Genomic DNA, 27,621 nt, shown 5'->3' on the forward strand with positions numbered 1-27,621 from the left:
GGTTGCTGGGCGCTGTGTCTCGAAGGCCCAGAAGGGCCTATGCTTCACTGTATCTCAATAAATAAATAATGTTATCTTTTCAGATCTGTGCTCTGTTGCTTTCTGGAAGGTTTCATTCAATATGTTTATGTGATCAAGAGTAATGATTCTTGGTTTTTTTCTTCATTCTAGTGCACACAGCCGAGTTACACCTTCTATAGTGAACAAAAATATTCTGTGTAGCAACATTTGCCGAAATTGTATTTCCCCAAGATGAATGCCATTTTCGATAAGTACAACTTTGCATCAATCTTAACATGATTCTGACTTTAAAAGGTGCACTGAATTTTGCCCTATTGGAGGAATATTATTCTAATGCAGATTGTGTCACTTTGCTTTATCACTCACAAGTTTATCTGCCCTTAAAGGCACATCTCCACAATAGCAATACCACACAGGCTGTCAGAGAGAAAAATGCCCACAGGAGAAAGGAATTTTACAATGTGCAGTTCTGTGCTCCTGTTCTGGGGTCATCTATTCTGGTCATACTTGCCACACCCAAGCCTACACTTGTGCTACTTGTAAGATGACGATTGAGCCAACTTGATATTATTTTCCCAACAGTTACATTCACCAGAGAGCACTTGGTTTGAACACAGAATTGAGTAATCAGAAAGGTATGAAGTGTCACTTTCAAGTTTTGGAGTTGCTTTGTGAAATGTCCCATTTTCAGCTGAGTGGCCATTTTGAATGGCATCTAAATGAAGATTACATTGTGCTGTGCTCCTTGCTTCATATGACTATTCAATAACAATCATTGTCTGCAGCCAGAAGCTCCATTTTCTGTTACAAAGGCTGGAGACGTACTTTTCACATTAATTGCCTTCATTAACTGGTTCTAATACAGGGAAAATGTCAAACACACTAACGTAAATTGTGACCTGACCATCCCATCCGATTGTATAATCGGTACAATTTCTCTTGCAGATATTGCTAATGTGATCACAGAAGATACATACATCGGACTTCCATGCGAGCAGGAGGAGCAAGGGCCAGTGACCCACTGGGTACACGAATCAGCAAGAATGGAGTTTGCAGTCTGGCATTCATTGCCCTATCATCGACGAGTCTGGAGTTCAAGGCCTAGTGTTCAGTGATCGGTGAGTCCTGGGGTTGATATTGAAAATCAAAGCCTGGAGGTTGTTCAGAAGTCTGGAAGTCAAAGCCTGGTGGTTGGAGTGCTGAGTCTACGAATTCCTGAGTCTGTTAGGGAAGTCAAAGGCCCAGTCTGAGTCCACTGGATGCTGGAAGCCAAAGGCGGCTTATTCTGCTGTTGGAGGCCTGTGTATGTGGGTGGGTGGGTGGAAGGGAGGAGCGGAGGTAGTTTTGCTGTTGTTGTTTCATTGCTTGTTGTGTTCTGTGTTGTTTTTCTGAGCATTGTGGACACATTATGTTAGGACTGGGATGTGTGGCAACGCTTGCAGACTACCATGCATATCCTTCGGTGTGTTGCTCGTTAGTGCAAATGATGGTATGTTTCCATGTATGTGTGATAAATAATGAAATATGAATATGAATCCAACTCTAGAACACAGAACAGCACAGGTCAATACAGGCCCTCTAACCACAATGTTATGCTGATCCTTTAACCTTCTCCAAGATCAATCTAATGCTTCCCTCCATATTTCTTTCATCCATTTGCCTGTTTAAAAGCCTGAAATATCTCTAATTTATCTGCCTCCAACACTTACACATCACTCACGGTGTAAAAAGCTACCTCTGATATCACCCCACATACTTTCCTCTAATCACCTTAAAATTATGGTCCTCCTTGGGAAAAAGGCACTGGCTGTCCATCCTGTCCATGCCTCTTATCATCTTGTACACCTCTGTCAAGCTACCTCTCATCCTCCTTTGCTCCAAAGAGAAAAACACTAGCTTGCTCAACCTATCCTCATAAGACATGCTCTATAATCCAGGCAGCATGCCAGTAAATCCTTTGTTTCCTTTTTTTATCCCTCAACAGTCCTACTCTCACCCAAGTCATCCTTCTGTTCTTCATGATTGTGTAGAATGCTTTGGGGTTTTCCTTAGTCTTACTTTGCATGTCCCCTCTAGCTCTCCTTGTCCCTTCTTAAGCTCCGCTCAACTCTTGAGAGCCCTGTCTTATTCTTGTTTCTGTCTTCCCCATGACTAGATGTTCCACATCCTTGTCAACCCTGGTTCCTTCACCCTACTATCTTTTTCTTGCCTCATTGGGATAAACCAATCCAGAACCCCATACAACCTCCCTAAACAGCCTCCATATTTCTATTATGCATTTCCCTGAGTACATCTGTGTTCCCAATATATGGCCCCATGTTCATGCCTAATAGCATCATAGTTACCCCAACACCAGTTAAATACCTTTCCATAACATTTCCTGTAATATTTTCTCCTATCCCTGTCCAAGTCTCTGGCAAGTGTCAGGGAGTTCTGATTACTGCCTACTACTAAATCTATTATGGCCTCTTCCCTAGTTAGTCTGTCTATGTACCATGTCAGGAATCCTTCCCAGTCATGCCAAACAAATTTAGCCCCATCTAAACCTTTTGTAATAAGAACATGGCATCAATATTAGAGAAGTCGGAGTCACCCATGACAACAACCCTGTTATTTTTTGCACCTTTTCAAAATCTGCCTCTCAATCTGCTTCTTAGTTGTTTTGGGGCAGGGTGGGGGTTTATAGATTACTCCCAAAAGAGTGATTGCCCCCTTTCTGTTTCTGACTTCCACCTGCACTGAGTACATGATCCCTTCATGACGTCCTCCTTTCTGCAGCTGTGATCCTATCGATGATGAACAAAGCCTCTTTCTCATCCTCTTTATCTCCTTCCCCGTCCTTTTTGAAACATCTCATCCCCAGGACATCCAGCAGCCATTCCTGCCCTCGTGGCAGCTAAATCTCTGTAATGTCCAAAACGTTGCAGTTCCATGTGCTCATCCATACTTTAAGTCTTGGTTCTGATACTGCTCGTATTAAAGTAGACACATTTCAAGTTATCCAACTGACTGCAGTAATGCCCTAGCCATGGACTTCCTCTTCCTCACAGACTCTCTACATGCTGCATCTACCTTTACACCAACTGCGTTTTCAGTCTAGTTTCCGTTCCCTGCAAACCTAACTTAAACCCTCCCCAATTGCTCTAGCAAACTTGTCTGAAAGTATATCCCCCCGAGTTTAGGTGTAACCCATCCATTTTGTTCAGTTCATACCTTCTCCACAAGGGATTCGAAAAATCCACAATTCTGCTGCTGGGCTCATTGGGTCGGAAGGGTCAGTAATAGTGCTGTGTACAAATAAAATAAAATCAGAAACCCTATTCCCTGCACCAATTCTTCAGCCACACGCTCATCTACCATTTCATCCCATTCTGGTGGGTGGCACAAGCAGGAATCCGGAGAAAACTTTCCCTGTGGTCCCACTTCTCCGTTTACCTGGCTCCGTATATTCACTCTTCCGGACCTCATCCATTCTCCTGTGTATGTCATCGGCATCAACATGTATCACAGCTTTTGGCTGCCCACTCTCCCTCTTAAGAATGTCGTTGACACCTTCTGAGACGTCCCTGACCCTGGAACCTAGGAGGCAACATACCATCAGAGAGTCACTTTCACGTCCATATAATCCCCAATCTGTTCACCTAACTATCGAATACCCTGTCACCACAGCATTCCTCTTCTCCTTCTTCTCTTCTAAGCTACAGAGCCGGACTCAGTGCCAGAGGACTGATCTTTGGCTTTCCCCTGGTTTTCACCCTCTACTCAATAGTATCCAAAGTATACTTGTTATTGAGGGGAAAGACCCACAGGTGTGCTCTGCCTATTCCTTTTTGCTCTCTGGACAGTCACACAGCTACCTGCCCCCTACAACTTAAGTGTGACTGCCTCCCTGTAGCCTCTGTCTCCTGAATGATCCATAGCTCCAGCTCCAGTTCCCTGACACAGTCTGTAAGGAGCTGTAGCCGGATATACTTCTTGCAGATGTAGCAATCAGGGAGACTGCAGTTCTCCCATGTCTCTGACATCTTGCAAGAGGAGCATATTGCTGCCCTGAGGTCCATTGTCACCTCTCTAGCTCGAATAATGAAGAGAAACATGACTGAAATCTCAACCTAGCCTCTGCCTGTCTAACTGAAGCTTCAGTTTCTCTCTGTCCACTCACATTATGGCTGCTCCACTTAAACTTAACTGCTTTTTGTCGCCCCTGGCCAAGTGCCTAATAACAATCTCAAACTCTGCAGAAAGTCCTGGCAAGCCCCACTCATTATTGAAATCTGACGCTATTCACCACAAGTAACGTCCCCTGTGATCTCAAGCTCTGCAGAAAATCCCCTGTGGTATTGCATAGCACAACACTATACTCCACTTCCTCAGTGCAGATCTACTTAATTCAATAAAATTAGGTTCTTCAGCCGCTGTGATGAGATTTGAGCACATGTCTCTGGAAGTTAACTTCATACAGTCATTTAACCTTTTTAACCATTGCATAGAATAAAAAGATTTGCCTGCTTTGACAAGTGAGCCTACCATCAGCTGAAACAATTCCTACTTAGTTGCTCCATCAGAACTTTAAATCTCCAATTAAATTTCCAGTTAGTTCTGTAATTATGAGGTGCCATTTAATGGACAATTATCCATGAGCAGCATTGATCTTCACAGAGGTTTCTCAAGTTTTGAATATTGTCCTTTGAAATTGTTCTTTGCTTGGCCTACTTGTGTCCTTGGAATGTTTATTAAAATCAAATTGGTTTAATTTTCATTTTTATCAGCATTTCATTGAGTAATATTTGATTGACAATTTAATCTAATAACATTTCAGAATAGAACAGTTGAGGCCATTGAACTTGAACAGAGACCTGGTAAATTAGTGTCCAAAGCACTGAGCGTGATTGACACAAAAAAAATTAACGAATCAAGGAAAGACAAAGGTGAGTTGACTACCCAATGAAATCCTGCCATGGATGTAATTGCCACACAACATTTGTCAATGTAGGTACTTCTGTTCCCTAGCTCCAAGGTTAACCATTGTTTTTAAATGTCAAACATGCTGCTGCTACTTTATTAAGTTTCACATTTTCCTCTGAAAAAAATCTAATATCCTCACTGACTCATGGGAACCTGTGGGCTAAGTATGGAGAGGAAGCATCAAGGAATGTACTTAATTCTCAGCAAGAGAGTTTGTGAATACCATTTATCAACATAGAATGGCGCACAGAACATCCAAAACAACCAACTCAGCTGCCCCGTAGAACAACACCTAACCTGTAGGAGACGCTTGGCCTCTTCAGAACCCTCAAAAGTAGAGTGGAAACAAATCGTGCTCTTCCCCAGTGGACCATTTTGGAAAGAATTGAATGTTATTTACACAAATTGAAGATAAAATGCTCATTCCTGAAATTCAAAATTGTATCAAAGATTAAGGACAATATATCATCACGTGAATTTCATTATTGTCATAATAAATATCCTTGGTGGTCTCAAAAGGTGAAATAAGTTTTCTTAATATTCAGAAACCAAGAAGTAATATGAACTGTGTATCTTTATGTTGGCACAAATGTGTTAGAATCATAGAATTGATGTCTTGTGAATATTGTTACTCATATTAGAATCTAAGAAGAGTAGGAGGGCTCATTAACCTCCTTTTGGGTCACGTAAACCTCATATTGTAATCAAGTTGCATATTCAACTGACACATTAACAGTCTCATCCTCCCAAAAGTAATGTTCTGGTTGTATAACAACTTAATAAAATTCCATTCCATCAAGTCTCTCCATTAATTGAATTGTAAAAGTAAACAGCTGGATAGCAAAAGTAAGCTAAGTATTTGATAATTCTATTTGATTGTTAGATACTTTTTCATTCCGATGTGTCAGTCTGTGGCTCCTCTTGTGCCAAGATGAGGCCACCCTCAGAGTGGAGGAGCAACACCTTTTATGCCATCTGTGTACCCTCCAACCTGATGCTATGAATATCAATTTCTCCATCTCGTAAACAAATTTCCCCCACCCACCCCCCACCGCACTTCCTCTATTCCCCACTCTGACCTTTTACTTCTTCTAACCTGCCTATTACTTCCCCTGGGTTCCCTCTTTTTTCCTTTCTCTATGGTCCACTCTCCTCTCCTATCAGATTCCTTCTTCTCCACCTTTGACCCACCTGGATTCACATATCACCTTCCAGCTAGCCTCCTTCCTCTCCCTCCAATCTTTTATTCTGGTATCTTCACCCTTTCTTCTTAGTACTGAAACATTGACTATCTAATGACTTCCACGGATGCTACCTAATCTGCTGAGTTCCTCTAGCATTTTGTGTGTGTTGCTTTGGATCTCCAGCATCTGCAGACCTTCTCAGGTTTATTACATTTTCATACCTTCAAGTTGAAGACAGAGTAAAAGGCATGGTTGGGCAATGGTAGAGGACACTGGAGGGGAAAGACATATATAAGTCCATAAGACATAGCAGCAGAATTAGGCCATTCAGCCCATCAAGTCTACTCCGCCATTCCATCGCGACTGATCCCGGATTTCACTGGACCCCATGAGTGCCTTCTCGCCTTCCTGTCTTATCTTTTAATGCCCTGACCAATCAGGGAACTTCCACCTAAATATACCCATGGACTTGGCCTCCAATAGCATGTGGTGGAGCATTCCACAGATTCACTAATCTCTGACTAAAAAAATTTGTCTCCTTACCTCTGTTCTAAAAGGTTGCCCTTTCATTTTGAGGCTTTGCCCTTTTGTTCTGGATACCCCCACCGTAGGAAACATCAGATCCACCTTATCTTGTCCTTTCAAGATTCGGTAGGTTTTAAAGAGATCCCTCCCTCTTCTAAATTCCGGTGAGTACAGACCCAAAGCTGCCAAATGCTCCTCAGATGTTAACCCCTTCATTCCTGGAATCATCCTCATGATCCTCCTCTGAACTCTCTCCAATGACAACACATCCTTTCTGAGGTATATATGTAACCAGTTAAGTTCTTTGAGACTTACTTTGCAAATGATTTTTACCCAGATAAAAAAAAGTTGATGTGCATGGGTTTCATATAGAATAGCATGGAGACAATTTCACAAAAGTGAAGTATGAATGGATCACCTCAGGAAGCCAGCAAGGAAATCACTGAAGTATTGGGACTCAAATTCAACTTTGATGGGGAACAAAGCAAGTGTTAATATATTAGTCCCACATGTTTCCCCTATTCAGCCTTGTAATGTTAAATTGTATTCTCATTTCACCTAGAGATTCAGCAAATAATAAACATTACAGAAACAATGGTACTGATGAGGAACAAAGGCGCACAGTATCATAGTTGAAATAGGCAGCCTCTGATGTCCAGCATGATGGTTTGAGATTTCTTTCTCAACCATGAGGCCACACAGTACTCAGGAGGAGACACTGCAGGGATAAACTGGAGCTTGGTAGCAAGGTGTGGAGGTTTAGGCAGGAACCCAATTAACTGTTTTGTATCTGGAAACTATAGAGCTGCAGAAAAAGCTTTGACAATGATTAATTACTTAAAGATGTGAAATATTTCAGTCAGGTGGAGGCATTAACAGAGGGAAGAAATATCACTTCTTGCAAACCAGGCTTTGTTGAGCCATGGAAATAAAAAAGAAAAAGGTTACAGCTGGCAAGAAGAACCTTATTCATAAGAAAAGAGCTTTAACTGACAATGGAAATTAGGAAGCTGACAAGGGGAATTTATGGTAGTGGAGGACAGAAAGAAACATGGTTATGGTGTATTGCAGAGGTGGAAGAGATTGCTATGCTTTAATTGTGTGATACATTAATGGTGGATTTCTTTGCATTATACTGCTGTTACATACCCCGTAACTGGGTTGCCAAACCAGCAGAAATGAACCACTTAGTTGGAGTCTGGTTTAACAGAAACTAAGAAAGTTTTATTAAAGAAATAAGTAACACAGTACTCTAATCGTAGGGATATAAATGCAACAGGTTAACAATGATAAAACACACATGTACACAGAACTAGGGCAATAGGAATCAACCAAGCTTTATTGCAGTCTAGGGGTAAAATGATCGGTCTCAAGGGTAAAATGATCAGTCTCAAGTGAAGCAGAGTTCAGTTCAGCTTAGTACAGTTTGCAGTAATCGCTGTTGTGCCGTTGGAGAGAGAGAGATATGCAAATCTGATTCAGCAGACCTTTGATGTTCCTCTCAGTTGGCTTTTGGGCGGACCCTTTTTCATGTCTTCTGTGGTCACCGACTGTGACCCCTCCGTTCCAGGTACGACCATTCTTCCGCAGTGAACCCGGCACACACACCAGGTTCCCGCCGATCATACCTTTTCACCCTGTGCGTCTATGGTCGGTTCCCGCGAGCAGGCCTCCAAACTCCCACCAACTTCTGGGGGCATACCGCTCTTCCAGGGTCTCGTTATCTCGTGAACTCGTGGTGTGTGTCGTGCCTCAGCGAACCTGTTCTTTTTATCCCCCTGCTGGGGTATTGCCTGTCCATCAAACTTCAAACAGTTCAGGTTCAAAGCAATCGGTCTGTCAATATCTGAAATGTGTTTCTTTCTCGTTAACCTCTCTCTTCTCTCTTATTGGCATTTTGAATGTTTCTCCATTGTCTCCCTTATCTCTCTCATCAGTATCAATCTTCTGATAACTTGGTTTGTCGTCACACTGCTTACATAAACAAATAGAAAAAGGTAGCGATATAAAGGGACTTTTGGAGGAGGAGCAAAGTGAAAATGTCACTGAACGGTGACTCCTTTGCTTGCATTTTTGAAAATAGCCCTATTTCTATCTTTGATCTTTCTCTTTTCCCTTTTCAAGGTTTTTTTGATGACCCTGACCTGGAGTTACACTCTGACTTCGGTTCTTTGTAGGAATGGGACCCGCTCGCAGGGCCTCAAGACCGGCCGCTTTTTGATTTCCCAAGGACATGGCCTGGAAGGCGAGCGCACCATCAGGGTTCCGGGATTTTGTGGCAATTAGCAAGTTGTTTGTTATATGTCCCCTCTCGCTGTGAACGGGGACACCACTTTTTCCATTACTAGGGAGAGAGAGAGCCTGTGGTATGTCGAATTACCGGGTGAACGAGTAGTCTTTGAGGTACTGCAAATCTGTGTCTTTATTGATGCTTTGTTGCACACAGAGTGCTCGGTAGAGGGCGCCAATGCTTTTTTGCTGGTGGGGTTGGGATAATGTTGCTGCCTTGCTGCTGGTTGTGCGTGGGAGGGGGAGCTATGGGGAGATTTGAGGTTCTGACATTTTAACTGTCATTCATTCTTTGGGGCATTTTGTCTTCATGGGTGTTTGCAAAGAAAAAGAATTTCAGGATGTATATTGTACACATTTCTCTGACATTAAATGTACATGTTGAGACCTATTGAAACACCTTCTTATCATAGGCAGAAAACTGAGCTGCACATACACTTACCTTCCATTGCTTACACTTAAAAAGGGAAATGTATTTATAAACTAAATGCACATGAAAACAAATTAATTACTAAGGTTACTATACTACTGCAAGTTCAACTAATTATAAATCTGATTTCTTGGTCTCTATGATCACTATACTCTTTGCTGGAAGCTGCATTTGAAAGTTAAAAAATTACAGATGCTAGAAATTTGAAACACTCAGCTGATCAGGCAGCATCTGTGAAAAGCGTAACAGAGTTAATATTCCAGGCCAGGTCATTTATCAGAACTCAATTCCCTTGACATTCTGAACTACCCATTCCAGAGGAATATTTCCCAACTAGACCTCGGTGCCTGGTCTCCAGTTGTCTTGTACTATTATGCCTTAATATTAATAGCTTCTTGTCAGTAAATGCATTGCATTAATTGTACTGGATCATCTTCGATGCCTTCTGTTTAGACTAAAATATCAATATAAAATAACACAGAGTTGATTACCTCTTACTAGTGACTACAATATTTACATTTTTATATTGTATTTGGCACATTATTTGATAATGTAAATTCAATTGCAAGAATCTATTTTGATTTTTCCTAAAAATTCTTCATTATTGTGTCTTTACATCAATATCATCTTGCATCCTCTCTCCTACACTAACCCAAAGGTAACACATGCCTTTTCCTCATTTCTGCTCTAATCTTTGAAGTTATGAAGGAATCTCTTCTGACATGTCCTTCTGGATCATCTCCAAGTCTATCATTTTCAATTAGACTGCTGCAGTCAGTTCTGCCATATTCTTGGCTGCATGATAGAAGTCCATGAATATTATGGCATTACCCCAAACTGTGGAGCAACCTCCCGGCAGTCCCCATTTCAATGTGCATTTGATTGAGTCCATTCAATCATTTTAAAGGTAATTCACCTGAAGGACATTGTACTTTTTCCCCCCGGAATTCAAGCGGTCTCAACTCTGCTCTCCGTGTTGTGTTTCAGTATAATCTCAGTGCAACATCTTGTGCTGAGCTTGCTGCATCTCCTCCAGATTGCAAATAGGTTTCGTGATGCAGCGCTTGAACTAAGACCTCCGTGAGCCTGCTTTTGCATGTTCTTCAATATAGATTATTATCTCTTTCGCTGAACTAACTGTCTTTGTCAATAGTCACATATTTCTGAACACAAGAAATTCTGCAGATGCTGGAAATCCAATGCACCACGCACAAAATGCTGGAGGAACTCAGCAGGTCAGGCAGCATCTATGGAAATGAATAAACAGTCGATATTTTGGGGCAAGAGCCTTCATCAGGACTCATATTTCTGAAATTATAAATTGCTGCTGAAGCTATGCCTTTGACACTGACAGCTAATAATGGAATGGTTCTCCGACCTTGCGCTTGGTATATTTTTTTTCTTCTGGGACACATCAGTTTGATATAATTCTCAGACCAACTTATGACTTTGTTCCATGGGCCTGTTTCTCTACCTCAATGTTGCCTTTGCGGAAACTTCTGTAATCATAAGCTTCTGTGTAGTTTTTTTTCAGCTGCCAGCCCATTGCAATAGATACTTCTCCCACACATCAGGGGCACAATACACAGGGTATCATATTTACTCTGTGCTACATGGACAGTCAACAGGATGAATTCATAAGTCTCAAATAATATCTGCAAAATGCTCTTATATTCCTGAGGATGTATGCTTAGTTATTTTCCGTTCTTACTGTTAGTGTTAGGGTACACACCCAACCACGCCAGCCTCAGGAGGTTGGACACTCTGATTCTCCATAGTATCAATAGCTGGCATGATCCCTTTAAAGATTCTGACCCACACCGCCAAATGGTGGACATATTTTGGCACCAAAATTTGACTTGCACTCAAGTTCAGTGCTCAATCATCAGCTCAAAGTTGATCCAGTCTGCGATCGCATTTGGAATTTCTGCCTCATTTGGATCTTGTTACTTTATTTGTTACATATACCTGTTAGGGTGCATTCTCCAGTTACCTTATAAGGTAGCCATAGCCTTCAGCCAGGAGCAGATATCATCAGGTGGTTCCCAACCTTCACAGAGTGTTTTAACCCTTAACCACGACACTCTCCAGTTGGTGGGCCACAAGTGGTGGCAAAATCACTGCCCATCTGCTCCTGGCTTCCAGCTTCCCTCCTCTCGCCTACTCCAAATCCAACAAGAGGCTCGTTCTGCCTCTTCCCCACCCTACAAGCTGCTTGTTTTTTGCTCCTTTCCACCAGGCCCAGATCTGACAACAACAGCCATACTGATTTGGCTGGGAAACCTCTACAGCTGATCTCCACAAGGAACAACCATGCCTGCCATCCCTTGTCTTTACACTCCTGCGGTAAGGGCTGGTACTTCAAGGCCTTTCTCTCATGGGCCTCTTCCCATCCCTCCTCCCACAGCACAGTCAGCTCAACCAGAATTATTTTCTTGTCTTCGGTTGACCACAGTACAATGTCCGGGTGTAGGGTTGTGTGCACCACATCCAGGAACTGCAACCTCCTTCCCACATCGACCTTCATCTCCCAGGACCTGGCCGTTAGCAGCAGATTGGGCTTTGGTTGTTTGGTTACGAAAGGCCTGGGTCCCTCTTTGATGAAGGTGATGGCCTTCCTCAAATCTGTGCCAGCCGTCCTCTTCTTGCATCTCTCCCGCTCTAGTGTGTCAGCAAGAGCCAGAAGCACCTTATCATGGCGCCACCTATACCGTCCTTGAGTTAGAGCTGTGTTACACCCGGACAGTATATGAGCCAGTGTCCCCTTTTGACCACAGAGCTTACAGTTCGGGTCCTCTCTCATCCCCCATGTGTACAGATGTAATGGTGAAGGAAGGGTGTCATACACGGATCGCAAGAGGAAGGAAATACGGAAGGGCTCCAGTCTCCATAACTCTGCCCGTGAGATCTTGAGCTTGGGCAGATCCCATTTTGTCCAGGCACCTTGGAACCCTTGTTCCACTGCCTTTGACATCTGCTTCTCTTCCTCATGGATCCATACTTCTGCCTGTATCATGTCTCGCCTGTTCCTTATGCTTGTGTTTCCCCACTTCTGGCAGTGAACTGAGCCGAGGTCCTGCCGCCCGACGCAGGGGTTGCTGATGATATCTCGCAGCTTCAGAGAACACACTGCCTCCTCCACAGCTGCGTTGGCTGCCCATTTGCGCCTAGATCTGGTTGTAACGCCTGCTTGCTTTACCAAGACATCATTGGAATCTCTCAAGCTTAATAAGCATCTAGTCAAGAACCCAATTCTCGTCTCAGTCTTGAAATCGTGTCTCAATTCCAGTCTCAGAGACTTCAGCACATGGGTCCTTACCACCTTTGCCTTGACCCCTCGTCACAGTCAGTCTTTGTCTGGAGAGATCATGTCCTCATTTAGAGCCATGCTGCTTCACTGCAGCTCTTGGTCCACATCACATGTTTTTTCTTCCATTTTCTTCATTGTTTTCTCATGTATGCTTTCACCAATCTCTTACTGCTTCATAATAAAACCTTACATTCAACTGTTTAACTTGCGTTTCTGGATGTTCTTTACAATCAACGCTGGATGGGCTCTCACCAAATTCCACTTCTGTTGGTCCTGGTGGATAATTTCATTCTCACTCAGTGGGATACAGTATTTTTGATACATATCTTGTCTTTTCACAGACTGATATGCTAAAGTACTAATGCACAATACTCTGAGTGTCTTCGGCAATCGACAAGGTAGCGTTAAACATACTGCCCTTGCAACACTGCTCAGATGCTCATTGTAAATTAAATGTCCTGCTCCGACCTCTGGTTCCACCATTGCAATGGTTTCTTAACAGAACTGGCCCCCTCTCCCCCTGCATCCAAATCATATGAGGACAATCACTTTGTTGTTCAGGGACTTCCACTACTGTTCAATATATCCTTGGATGTGGCAAAAGTGGCACCAGGCCATATTGATCAGTCAGATTCACATTGTTATTACTGTCTTGGTGTACTTATTGCTTTCTGAATGCCTAGAATGAAATTGCTTCCTGTTTTTAAGTGCCCACCATTCTTATTGCTCCCTTGAATAATTCTTTTCCTGAATTTCCTCATCTGATATTTTGCATGTTAAAATAAGTCAACATCCCCTGCTCTATAAAGGACAGAGTTTGCTGTAGTTAGCCAGGCCTTTAGACATGTTTTGCCAATCATTTCCTGGGTCCCTGGCTGTCTGTGCCAAACCTGTAGTTCTTGACAATCGCTTACCATTTCAAACTAAAATATTCCACAATATTTTCATTCTGTGCTCAGACAACACTACATCTCCAGTTTATGTCACTAATAGACTCAGCTGCATTTCATGTGCTTCTGACCTTTCCACAAACAGCAATGTCACCTTCTTCATTTCACCACATTTCTCTGTTACCTCAGAAACCTCATGATGTAATTTGCCTTCAGGGACATTTCCACACATTTTATAGCTAGGGCAAATAAGTGTCTGCCTGTACCTTACAGGCGTGCTAACACTTTCAATGTATCCACTGCCTCCCATTATCACCATTCAGAGAAATTCATTTTCTTTTCTACTCTTTCCTGAATAACACCATCCCAGGCTTACAGCAATCTAATGTCTGTGTCATCGTAAGAGTAGCAAGAAGACATAAATAGTCTATAAACAAAATATCCTTTATTGCAGGAAGTGACTAATTGGTAGCCTCCAGGTACAACAACATATCAAGAATCCTACAAGACAGTTCCTGAAGAGTTGTGATGGGGTGAGTTATCAAAGGGAACTATCATGACTATGTTCGAGATAGAAAGCATAGAGAATCTTGAAGTTATGCAGTCAGGAGAGAATGGATCTTCATGATATCCAGGGAGAAATTCAGCGGTGGGGAGTGAAGGTGGGAGGGCATGAAAGGGGCAGTTATTAATCCATGATACACGAATGCCAGAGTACAGGAAGATAAATTGCATGGGACAAAATGTTTGAGTGAAATGGAACCTTGACCAGCATAGAAAAGGTGGGTCAAAGGCCTGTTTTTATGCTGTATGACTGTCCATGACTTTTAGCCACAATTGTTAAAGAAGTGCCTTTGAAATAAAAATATAAACAAGGAAACGTGTACAAGTCTATATTATAATGCTCACAGCTTAAGGATAATCTTACAGATCATGTCAATGAGGAGACTCTGCAACTTTGTCACAGCCAATGAACAGGCATTATTGCTGAGGATTCCTACAAAAATATTGTTCTTTATCATAAAAGAAATACACTGGAGAATAAATTGCAATGTTGATTTAACCATAAAAAAGGAGAAAAGAAATGTAATCTGGTAAATAGTTAAGTGAACATGGTCTAAACTATCAACATCGGCTTTCTTTTCAAACTTTCACCTCAAAACTGCATTTCTTTTACCTTAGTTACTATCCCAAATCTTCCTAATGATGTCAGATTTAAGGGGAAAGTGTTACAAAGGAGCCACTGGATTGTTCTTGAGAAACATAATACATTTCTGACAGTTTCATGAACAAGCACTCTACCTTTCTAGAGAAAACCACAACAAAGGTCCCGTTAAGGCCATACCAGCTATCAGAGCAATTTCTTATTCTCTGCGTCATACCTATTAATATCATTCTGATTCCCTGGCAATTAAATATACCAGAGATAATTTTAGAGTACGAGTCTTTCTAAGGCATTGGTCAGGCCATACTTAGAGTACTGGAGTATTTTTGAAACAATGGCGCCGATACGTGGTAACTCTTTGTGTGCAGCTCCACGGGGAATCATCAAATGTTCCCATTTAGGACTACTACTTCTGAAATCCACCATCACAGCCGTGGTTATTTCAGTGAATGGCATTGTTCAACACTTTTCAAAAATCTATCGATACTCAAAATGGATAAACATCGCATGGTAGACTTAGGCTGCAAGTGCAGTCCCCTTTAAGAAAATGAAAGGAGGTCCACATTGGTCTACAGGTATGATTGAAACATAAAGGCCTTAGACTTCCACTGCCGACTATCGTGCTGGTGAATGTACAGTCCCTAGAAAATGAAATTGAAGACCTCCGTAAGATTGCTGTACCAAAGCTGTGTGCTCTGCATTATGGGAACATGCTCAAGTCCGCACTTTTGGACACAGAGCTGCAGCCTGATGGCTTCTCTATTCTCTGTAAAAACTGGACAGTCTTTTAAAGGCAGAAGAGATGGAGTATGCTTTATGATTAACTCATCACGGTGCACAAGCATGACCAGTCTGTCTCAGTGTGCACATCCAGCCTGGAACATAGAGCTGACAAATGTCATCCATTTTATCTGCCAAGGAATTTTCCACCATCATCCCGGTGGCAGTGTGCATTCCATCTTAGGTAAGTGTCAGGGAAGCACTGGGAGGAGTGAGCAACATAATCCGCCGACATGAAACGGCACACTCTGATGCCTTTACCTATCATTGTGGGAGATTTCAACCACACTAGCTTGAAGAAGTCTCTGAACAACTACCACCAACATATCACCTGTGGAAAGAGGAGCACTTCACCACTGTAATACCACTATCAAGAAAATTACCATCCTACACTCATACTAAGGAAAGTCCAATTAAGTTCTTCTACTCCCAGCACATGGGCAGAGACTAAAGACTGCAGCATCAGTGGTGAGAAGGAAGGAGCTATGGTGAAGGGAGATGGAGGAGTGCTTACAGGACTGATTTGAGTCAGTGGACTGGGCAGTATTTAGGGATTCATTGTCAAGTCTGAATGAATACGACTTTATCAAGACCTGTGTGGGCGAGTGTGTGCCTTCGACAACATATTGGACATACCCAAACCAAAAGCTGTGGATGAAAAAGAAGATTCATGGTCTGCCGAGGGCTAGATCTGTGGTATTCAGAACCAGTGATCCAGAACTATACAACAACTCCAGGTATGACCTATGGAAGGCTATTTTAAGGGCAAATAAACAACTTCGATTGAGGTTAGAGATTGAATCGGATGCAGGTTGGCTCTGGCAGGGTTTGCGGGCTATTACTTCCTACAAAGCAAAAGCCAACATTGTGAATGGCTGTGATGCTTCACTCCCAGATGAGCTCAATGCCATTAACCTCTGAGAATCTCTGCAGCATCTGTGATCTCTGTCTCGGAGGCCAACATCAGAACATCTTTCAAAATGGTGGATTCTCGCAGGTCATCAAGCCTTGATGGTGTACATAGTAGGGTACTGAAAGTCTGTGGAATCCAACTGGTGGGAGCATTGAAGGACATCTTCAACCTCTCGCTGCGCAACTGGAGATTCTCATGAGCTTCAAAAGTTTGACAATCATACCAGTGCCCAAGAAGATGCAGAGCGAGCTGCCTCAACAAATAAAGGCCGGTGGCATTCACATAGACTGTGATGAAGTGCTTTAAGAGCTTGGTTATGCCTAGCAGCAACTCCTGCCTAAGCAAACACCTAGAGCTGCTGCAATTTGCCTGTTGCCATAATAAGTCTACAGCAGATACAATCTCACTGGCTCTCCATGAGGCCCTGAATCATCTGAAAAATATAAATACCAACATCAAGCTGCTGTTTATTAATTACAACTCAACATTCAACACAATCAAACCTTCAGTTCTAACCAACAAGCTGCAAACCTTGGGCCTCTGTACCTTCCTCTGCAACTGGATCCTTGACTTCCTCCACAACTGGATCCTTGACTTCCTCCTCAGGAGGCCACTTTCTATGCGGATCTGAATTAACATCTCCTCCTCACTGACAATCAACACTGGCGCACCCCAAGGATGTGAGCTTAGCCCACCGCTCTACTCTCTCTACACCCACAATAGTGTGGCTAGGTGCAGCTCAAACACTGTCTATAAATTTGCCAGTGACTCAACTATTGTTGACAGAATTTCAGATGGTGTTGAGGAGGTGTACAGGAGCGAGATTGATCAGCTGGTTGAGTGTAGTCAGAACAACAACCTTGCATTCAATGTCAGTAAGACCAAGGAATTGATTGTGGACTTCAGGAAGGGGAAGTCGAGGGAACAAACACCGGTCCTCGTCAAGAGACTAACAGCGGAAAAGGTGAGCAGTTTCAAATTCCTAGGTGTTAACAGTTCTGAAGATCTATCCTGGGCCCAACATATTGATGCAATTACAAAGAAGGCATGACAGTGGCTATAGTTCATTAGGAGTTTGAAGAGATTTGTTATGTCACCAAAGACTCTTGCAAATTTCTATAGATGTACCATGAAGAGAATTCTAACTGGTTGCATCACCATCTGGCAGTGTAGACAGTGATGCAACCAGTTAGAGTATGCATATATATATATATACACACACACATACATATCCCAAAATATATCTTAATATATATCTTATGTTCTTCTTATTATGTATTGCAATGTACTGCTGCCATAAAACAACAAATTTCACAACATATGCCAGTGATATTAAACCTGATTCTGATTCTGATTCTTGTGAGCAGTTTTAGGCCATTTATCTAAGAAAGTTTATGCTAACATTGGAGAGGATGCAGAGGAGGTTCGCAAGAATGATCCCCTGAATGAAAGCTGAATGAAAGGTTTAATGTTTGAGGGGATTAGAAGAGATCCTTCTATTTTGAGGCTGTATCTAGAAGGATGTCCCTTTAGAACAGGGATGAGGTGGAATTTCTTTAGCCAGAGGGTGGTGAATCTGTGGAATTTGTTGCTACTGACAGCAGTTGAGGCCAAGTCAATGGGTGTATTTGAAGCAGAGGTTGATAGCTTCTTGATTACTAAATGCGACAAAGGTTACGGGGAGAAGGCAGAAGAATGTTGTTGAGAGGGATAATAAATCAGCTATGATGGAAAGGCAGCAGAGACTTGATGGGCCGATTGGCCTAATTCTGTTCCAGAGTCTTATGTCTTGTGGTCTTATATTCGAAAGTACCCAGTTAACCTCCCAACCAGCATGCAGGATGCAGAAGAAACTAAAGCACCTGGAGAAAACCATCTGGTCACAGGGAGAACTTGCAAACACCACACAGACAGCACCAGAGCCAGAATCAAACCTACCACTGGAACTGTAAGAAAGCTGCACCACCTACAACATCAATCGACCTCCCACATGGGTTATGCAAAGAGATTTTGAGGATTTGTATGTAAGTCACTCTTTGTGTTAAATGAAATATTTAAAGAAATGTAAGGTATAAGGTGAAAATGGAATAAATATATCGACAATGTGAACATTGAAAATTTTAAGCATATTTAATTAACCATAATAGTGAATGAAATAATGATCAACAGTGACACATTCTGAGCAATCACCAAGTCAATACAGGGAGGGCAAATCTAACAGGGATGCGGGACTCTCAGTCTCATACGAGTTTACATTATAGGAAAGAAGGCAGATATTTCAGAGTGAAAATCATTTCTAAACTCCTTCTTCTTATCAGTCTCAAGTGATTAGAGAATTGATTTATCCTGATTTTATTCCTTTGGTCGACGCATAAAATTTCTCTGCATACTATCTTCACAAATGAGTTAACATGTTCTATATTAACACCACACAGCACAATTTCCCTTATCATCAGCTTCTGAAGAGCACCCTCTACTGAACTCATATGCAAGTTCCTGATATAAACCAACCTTCTGCTATCTCTGATGCCTCTTATTACATTAAGAACTTTGACAGGATGTAGTCCTACTGAATGTGATGAATTAAACATTTAACTATATGAGGTACTCACTCAACAGAGATTATGACTGGAGATCCCACTGAGGCACTATACTTCACCACCAAAAATGAATTTAAGAACTGAACATTATCTTTGAAACTTTCCATGTAAATGGAGCATTAGTGCTCTTATTATTGAAAATTATTTCAATCAGCAATATTACTCATGGATTGGGACTGGAAATTTACCTTTTATGAGTATAATGATAACTGCTCTGAACTGAGATTTTTCAGTGAATTCTATACATTTTAGGCATTTATAACTATGGTGCAATTTGGATGCTTTGGATGCAATTTTCAATAACTGCCAAGAACAGGTGAAAAATAGGAGTGATGTCTAATGTTATGCCCAGGGGTGAGCACAGAGTAGTTTCTGAATCACCTCTCAATCATACGAAATAAGAACAGAAAATGTGAGGGGTATTCAACCAGTCTGGCAGCATGTGTAGTGGGAGAAAGAAAGGTAACATTTCAAGCCATTAAATCTTCAGCAGAACCTACAGGTAACTGAATGGAAACATTAACTCTGTCTCCACAGCTGTTGCCTGACAGGCTGTTTTTAGCGTTTAGTGTTCCTATCTTAGATTTGTAACATCTGCTGTTTTTTTTTCCCTCTCATTTCCAGTTGTGATACTGACGGTGAGATGCCATAGTGAGGTGATGCCTTCCCTCAAGGTGATGGTACATCATCTAGCTGCTACATGTTTGTCAGTTGTTTTGATGCCACGTGTTCAGTTGGTCAAATATCCTTGGTCATTGTCCAGTCACGGATCTTCAGCCTGCAGAGCAGCCCCCGAGCTTGAGCTCATCAATGGAGCACACTGGAGTCCTCAGTGAATAACATTCCCCTCCTATGCTGCAGCCACAGAGTCAGACATGGACAATGGTATCATTAAAGAAATTCTTGGGTAAGTACATGGAAAGGGCAAGGCTTAGAGGGACATGGGGCCAAATACAGGAATTTGGGGATGAGATACATGGATACCATGATCACCATGGACTCATTGAGATGAAGGCCTACTGAGTGTGGACTTTCATTGATTCTATTATAGTTCTTGGATTGACTGAGTTTGCCTGCAACAAAATGAATCTCAGGGTTGTACGTATATGGTGACATATATTTAATAAATGTACTTTGAACTTTGAACTGTTTTCATGACTCTAAGACAGAATGTGAAGAAAAGGAGCACTTGTGACAAGCATTAGAGATTTTCAAATCAGTGACGTTATGACTGAGAAAATCTGAAGATCATGGAAAATTATCTGTTTACAACGTTTCAATATTTTAAAGGTTCCTGTTGAGACATCCAGTACTAACATGTGCCAAATTCAGCAAGCTTTCAGTGTGTCTGAGGAATGTTTGAGCCCATGCACCAGATTACTACCAATAGCCCCTGTAACTTGCAGCCAAACCAGTATTCCTCAAAAGGTCTACCAGATAATGGATCCTGAAAAATAAGTGCTTAATTTGTCCACTTACTTTATTGTGGAGCTTAGTCCAGATGAAGAGTCTCCATTTAAAATGTTAACGGTCTATTTCCCTCCATTGATGCTGCCTGACCCACTTGAGTTCCTCCAGTGTCTTTGTGTATTGCTCCTAATTCCAGCATCTGCACTCTTCTGTGTCTCCATCTCAGCTCAGTTAACAGCTGTCTGATCTACTTCCAGTCTACTGATGAGGTGCTTCTGAACCTGATGCTAAAAGTTCACAGGCAGTCAGGCAAAGCAATCTTCCCTGTTGGTACCAGCTGATTAGACGTGTACAGTGTTAGCTACTTGAGCACAGTAGCCTGATTTGGGCGTGTTCTATTTTCCAGGCTAAGGTGTCCTGTCAATCCACCTTAACATGCAGGAAGCTCTCATTATAATTAGTTTCAGTTTTCTTTCTCTCTGCTATGTTTTCTTACACTCTTTTCAATTTCTGAAGTCCTGAACTATTTTACTCCCAGTACATCAAATTCCTGTACAATGTCAATCCCTTAAAGAACTATAATCATTCTGGAGAGCTCTAATGTCAGGTGATTCAACCAGGCTCTCATTTGCCAATTTCCTTCTATCCATTGCTATGGAGACTTTCTTCCCTCTCTTTGAAGGTGGCAAGGTCTAATGCCAAAGACTGCTCTTTGTAGCTGATTTCTCTTAAAGTACATCAGGTTTGTCATCATAGTCACTGGCTGCCTATTTTGAATTCAACAAATATTATTATGTGGAATTCATAGGCTGCACAAATCAATTTGCATGAAATTAACAAGTAATTTATAGCAACAACCATGTGGAAACATGAACAAGGATAGGTGATTTAATTGCAAGTGTATAACTGCAAAACTTCTCTTTGAGAGTTAGCTGTTTATGTTGTTGTGGAGACCAATATAAGATAAACTGGCATAAACTGACAGGGATTGAAGCATCCAAAACAAATAGAAATTGAAGATGTCAATCTATGATGAGTATCATCTAAGCATGAGTAGAATTAGAAAATGTAATTTTTTACATTTTAGAGTTTTGTCATGTACTTAAATATATTCCTTTAATACTTATTAAGAGATCATACTATTATTAAATGTAAAGTATTAAAATATAATAGAAATGTGTATATTTGTACAATTCTGCATAGATATTCAAAATACTAATTGGGGATAGTATAAACAACCTGTTGCAGAGGTTGTGGCAGCATCGGTCATGATCTTTCAAGAATCACAAGATTCTGAAATGATTCCAGAGGAATGGAAAATTGCAAATGTCATTCCAGTTTTTAATAAAGGAGGTAGGCAGAGTAAAAGAAGCTACAGTATAGGCCAGCAAGGCTGATTTCAGTGGTTGAGAAGATGTTGGAATCCATTATTAAGGATAAAATTTCAGGGTACTTGTAGGCAAGAGATAAAATAGGTCGAAGTCAGCATGGTTTCCTTAAGGGGAATCTTATCTGACAAATCTGTTGGAATTTTTTGAAGAAATTACAGGCAGGATAGACAAAGGAGAGTCAGTAGACGTTGTAACTTGGATTTTCAGAAGTCCTTTGACAAGGTGCAGTACATGAGGCTGTGAAACAAGATAAGAGCACATGGTGTTACAGGAAAGATACTAGCATGGACAGAAGATTGTCTGAATGGCGGGGGGGGGGGGGGCAAGGAGTAGGGATAAAGGGAGCCTTTACTGGTTGGCTGCTGGTGAGTAGTGGTGTTCCGCAGGGGTCGGTGTTGGGACTGCTTCTTTTCACATTATATGTCAATGACTTAGATCATGGAATTGAGATAGAATAGAGAATGGACAAAGAAGTGGCAGATGGAATATAGTGCAGGGAAGTGTATGGTCATGTACTTCAGTAGAAGGAATAAAGGTATAGACTATTTTCTAAACGAGGAGAAAATTCGAACATCAGAGGAGCAAAGGGACTTCGGAGTCCTCATGCAAGATTTCCAAAAGGTTAACTTGCTGGGTGAGTCAGTGGCAAGGAAGGCAAATGCAATGTTAGCATTCATTTCAAGAAGATTAGAATATAAAAAGCAAGAATGTAATGTTGAGGCTTCATAGGTATTAGCCAGACTACTTTGTACTATTGTGAGCAGTTTTGGGCCCCTTGTCTAAGAAAATATCTGCTGGCATTGGAGATGGTCCAGAGAAGGTGCACGAGAATGATTCTGTGAATGAAAGGGTTAACGTATGAGGAGTGTTTGATAGCTCTGGCCTTATCTCGCTGGAGTTTAGAAGAATGAAGGGGGGATCTCATTGAAATGTATCGAATATTGAAAGACCTAGATAGAGTGGATGTGGAGAGCATGTTTCCAACAGTGGGTGAGTCTAGGACCAGCTGGCATAGGGCACATCTATTTAAAACAGAGATGAGGAGGAACTTCTTTAGCCAGGGGGTGGTTAATCTGTGGAATTCATTGCCATGGACAGCTATGGAGGCCAGGTAATTGGGTGTACTTAAGCAGAGGTTGATAGCCTTTATTTTATTAGTCATGGCATCAAATGTAACGGGAAGAAAGCAGGAGAACATGGTTGAGAGGGATAATGAATCAGGTATGATGGAATGAGGAACAGAGTCGATGGGCTGAATGGCCTAATTCTGCTTCTACAGTATGTCTTGTGCTCTTATCGCAAAGTAAATATATAAGCATGTGTTAAATGAAGTTATTACTACTTAACAATTTTAGATAATTGTACCAATGGAGAATGTGAAAGATGAGCAAATAGGCAGCCTCCTTATTAAATCCTGTCATTAATTTTAATTTGCTGTATAAATGATATTGAATTCACAAACACTGGTGCAGAATTAATAGATTGTGGGTTTTACAGCATTGGTTGGAATCATAGTATTTAATTTTCAACAGTGCAAATGTGTTGGAATATGCATGGCTCCTGTTTTCATTCAGGATCCAAATCAGAATTGGGTTATTATCACTGTCTTGCACAATGTAAAATTTGTTGTTTTGTGGTAGCTGTACAGTGCAGGACATAAATTTGCTATAAATTACAAAATAAATAAATAGTGTATAATAAAGGAATAATGAGGTAGTTTCTATGGGTTCTGGGACAGTTGATAACTCTGATAGTGGAGAGGAAGAGACTATTTCTGAATCATTGAGTATGGGTCACCAGGCTCCTGTAACTCTGCTCTGATGGTCGCAATGAAAACAGGGCATATCCCAGATGGTGAGGGTCCTAAATGATGGAGATTGCCTTCCTAAGGCACAGCCTTTTGAAGATGTCCACAATGGTGAGGAGTATTGTGACCTTAATGAAGTTGTCTGAGTGTACAACCCTTTGCAGTCTCTTGTAACCCTGTGCATTTTGATGCAGCCAATCAGAATGCTCTTCCCCCATGCATATATAGAAATTTACAAGAGTCTTTGGTGACATACCAGATCTTCTCAAGCTCCTAACAAAGTAGAGCCAATGCCATGCCTCCTTTGTGATTGCATCAGTGTCTTGAGTCCTGGACAGATCTTCCAAGAACTTAAAGCTTTTTCACCATGGGAAAAGTTATTGTTATATCACAGGATAAGAAATTCTTCCTTGACCCATCAATGAAGGCTTCCTTGAATCCTTATCTTTACTATTTCAGAACATAGGGTTTTCTAAAATGACATTCAAGATCTCAACTTAATCAGATAATTGGACTGCCAGTGATGCTGTGTGACTATTTGTAGTCAAGTAAGCTTTATTTTTCATATGCTAAATCTATCAGATGTTATAAAAATGATTTGGTATGATTTTCAACATTAGCTTTAAAATCATTTTATTCCACCAGCTCTCTCACCAACACCATTAATGACTCATCTACAGTTTCCAGATTGTCACATAGCTTGCCCCATATTCTGTCCTCAAAGACCAAAAACTTCCTTCAGTCAAACATTGGGAAGACCAAAGTCACTAAACTGGATACTGATGTCTAATAAGGGTGCTGCAGGGTTGGTGGGCATTATTGGATAAATAGGAGGGGAATCTGAAAATCCATAAATGTTAATGGATCTGTTAATGACTTTTAACCAGCTGCTTTATTACCATTTCCTATCAGCTTTCCCATCAAACTGTGGAGGTAGGGTGATGCAGGCCGATTGAAAGTGATAACAGGACTGTATTTTAATGGAGCCATCCAAACATGCAAGGCTGCAGGAGAAGCAGAATTGTTGTAGTGCAGTTGAAACGAGCAAAGTGTACCATTCTTCAGATGTGCTTCTGAGAACTGCTGGGGTGAAATATTTTTCCTTGGCCATGAGCAGGAAGAAGCTCAACTCAGGAGAATTTGGCAAATCTTTTCCAAGGATGACAGAAGCAAGAGCAATTTGTTATGCTCATGATTTCAAAACAGAAGATGGTTGAATAATCTAAGCAGGTGAAGGAAGCTATACACACTGGCACATTTAACAACAGACTGCAATATACAACACTTCATGCAGTCGCTGACTCTCTGAAGTCTATTCCATCACATCACTCCCCAAGCTCATTTATCTGTCATCCTGTCCACTCATCTTCTACCTTAATCAATCACTTCTTCCTTCATAGACACCATCAAAAATGTGCTTCATCAAAGTATACTTGCCAGCCTTTCCCTCCATAGTCTATTTTCCCCTTCTTGGAGGATAGAGACATGGAGTAAACATTCTCCTTACTCTGCTACAATAGGCATCATTCATTTATATATTTCCAGTTCTGATGCAAGTTTATGGAACAGACGTATTAACTCTGTTTCACTCTCCACAGATGCTGCCGGACCTGCTGAGAATTTTTCAAATATTTTCAATTTTTATTTTAGACTGTAGCCTCTTATCTTAGATTCCCTAACAAACAGAGATATTTAACAAATAAACTCTTCTTTGGCTTCCAGCCAGGTATAGGTATCAATTTTAACTGATGTTTCAATGACATACTCCACTAATATATATACATATATATACCCCTGTCATCTATCCCTCCTGATTGGTTAGTCCTCAGCCAATCAGGTTTCCGCTGTCCCACCTTGTTTACTATCGAATTCCCTTTTTTACTTAGAGTGAGACATTTGTCTTTGTTAAAATTTATCTGTCCATTTTTTCAATTAACCTTTCTCAGTTCCAGGAAATATACTGTATAACCACATATAATACAAAATGCCCTGATAGATCAACTGTGGGAGCCCAGCTAGCATTCCAGTAAATCTATTTTTCATATCTTCAAAGTGAGGGCTAGTGTCCAGAAATAACCACACTGCTCTGGCTGTAACCTAAGGTTCTATAGGTCTGTAGAATAACTTCTCCCCTTTATTAATAAAGAACAACATTCAACTTTCTTCTCTGTAGATTCTGCCTGATCTACCAAGTTCCTCTGGCATTTTGTATGTGTCACTGTGCAATGTTCAACTGCTATGAATGTAACTAAATATTGATTTAACCACAAACAAGAGAAAATCTGCAGATTCTGGTGTGTGTGTGTTGCTTAAATATCAATATAGATCCTTTGACTTGTAAGATCTGCAACATAAACCAAAGATCTTGATAGTATATACCCTGGGAACTCACAACGGATCTCCACTTCATTAGGCTTCATACATAATGAATTGCACATCCCTATTTTTACCTTGCTTTTATCTTAAGTTATAACTTACTTCATGTTCTCAGGTCATGGAACAGTAGTCATGAATTTCTTCCCCTCCATGATCAGCCTGTAGCTGGTAGTGAATAGAAACTCTGCTTTGCTCCTCTTCTATCTAAGGCAAATAGTGTCTACCATTTTTGTCAGCTAATACCTGTTTCAAGCCAATATATTCTATTCTGTGGCATTCTGGAATTAGATACCTTCTGGAAGTTCATAGAAATATTATCCATATTCATTCTCCAGTGAATATTTAGCCTTCTTTGGCTCAACAGGCATGACCATCTCTGTCTCAATAAAGACTGCCTGTTTGTCTGTCTGTCTGTGTCAGCCTGCTTGTCTGTCCATCCGGCTGTCTATCCCCCCACAGCGTGGAAATGACCCTTCCAGCCCTTCAAGCTGTGCTGCCCAGCAACTCCTGATTTAACCCTGGCCTAATCACTGGACAGTTTACAATGACCAGTTAACCGACTAACTGGTAAGTCTTTAGACTATGGGAGGAAACGGGAGCACCTGGAGGAAGCTCACCCAATCACAGGGAGAACATACAGACTCATTACAGGCAGTGGTGAGAATTGAACCCGAGGCTGCTGGTGCTGTAAAGAGTTGTGCTAACCTCTATGCTGCCGTGCCACCTTACTTAGAGATAAAGGACAGTTATAGGCCCTTCCAGACCAACAAACTCTTTAATCTACTAATCTGGAAACCGGAGCACCCAGAGGAAACCCATGCGGTCTCAGAGAGCATGGACAAACTCCTTATAGACAGAGATGGAACTGAACCCTGGTCATTGACACTGTGATAGCATTACAATAACTGCCTCACCACTATACCACTCTGTAATGGTTTCCTCTGATTAACTGAGATGTTAAAGATCTTCAATCACTTCATTTTTCGTTCTGGGCTCCAGTCATTCCCTGACAACATATATTAAACTAACTGGTCTATAATCCTGGTTTCACGGTAATTTAAATAAGAGAATGACATGTGCAATTTTCTACTCTTAAGGGAATGTTCCCTAATGGCATATTTTACTGCTCACAGTTGTGTTGAATTGGCTTCAACGGCAACTGAAATATGATAACTTGCGACACTCTTATCTTGTCAGGATATTTATTTCATGCAGGGCCTTCATGTGTACAGCAGATACTGATGAAGAATGTGGCTGGCAGTTCCTCTGAGAAACTCTGCTCTTCTGAACAAGCCCCATCACAAGACGTACTGTACACAGACCCACAGCAGCTCAGTCACTTCTCAGTAACCTGCTAAGGAGATGATTATGTTCTCTCAGGTGCCTCACACTTAGTGTATGTGAGAGCAGAAAAGAGAGGCAGAGACAGCAGTGTACGTCAGAAGGCAGAGCCCTTGTCTTGCTTTTCTTCCAGCTGGATACTGGGGCTGTAACTCAGTGCCATCAGTGGAGAACAGAGTCAGCTGACGACTAACAGGCCTCCCAAAATCTGCAGCAACACGCAA

Source organism: Mobula birostris, chromosome 7, assembly GCF_030028105.1.
Source record: "Mobula birostris isolate sMobBir1 chromosome 7, sMobBir1.hap1, whole genome shotgun sequence".
In the NCBI taxonomy this organism is placed as follows: domain Eukaryota; kingdom Metazoa; phylum Chordata; class Chondrichthyes; order Myliobatiformes; family Myliobatidae; genus Mobula; species Mobula birostris.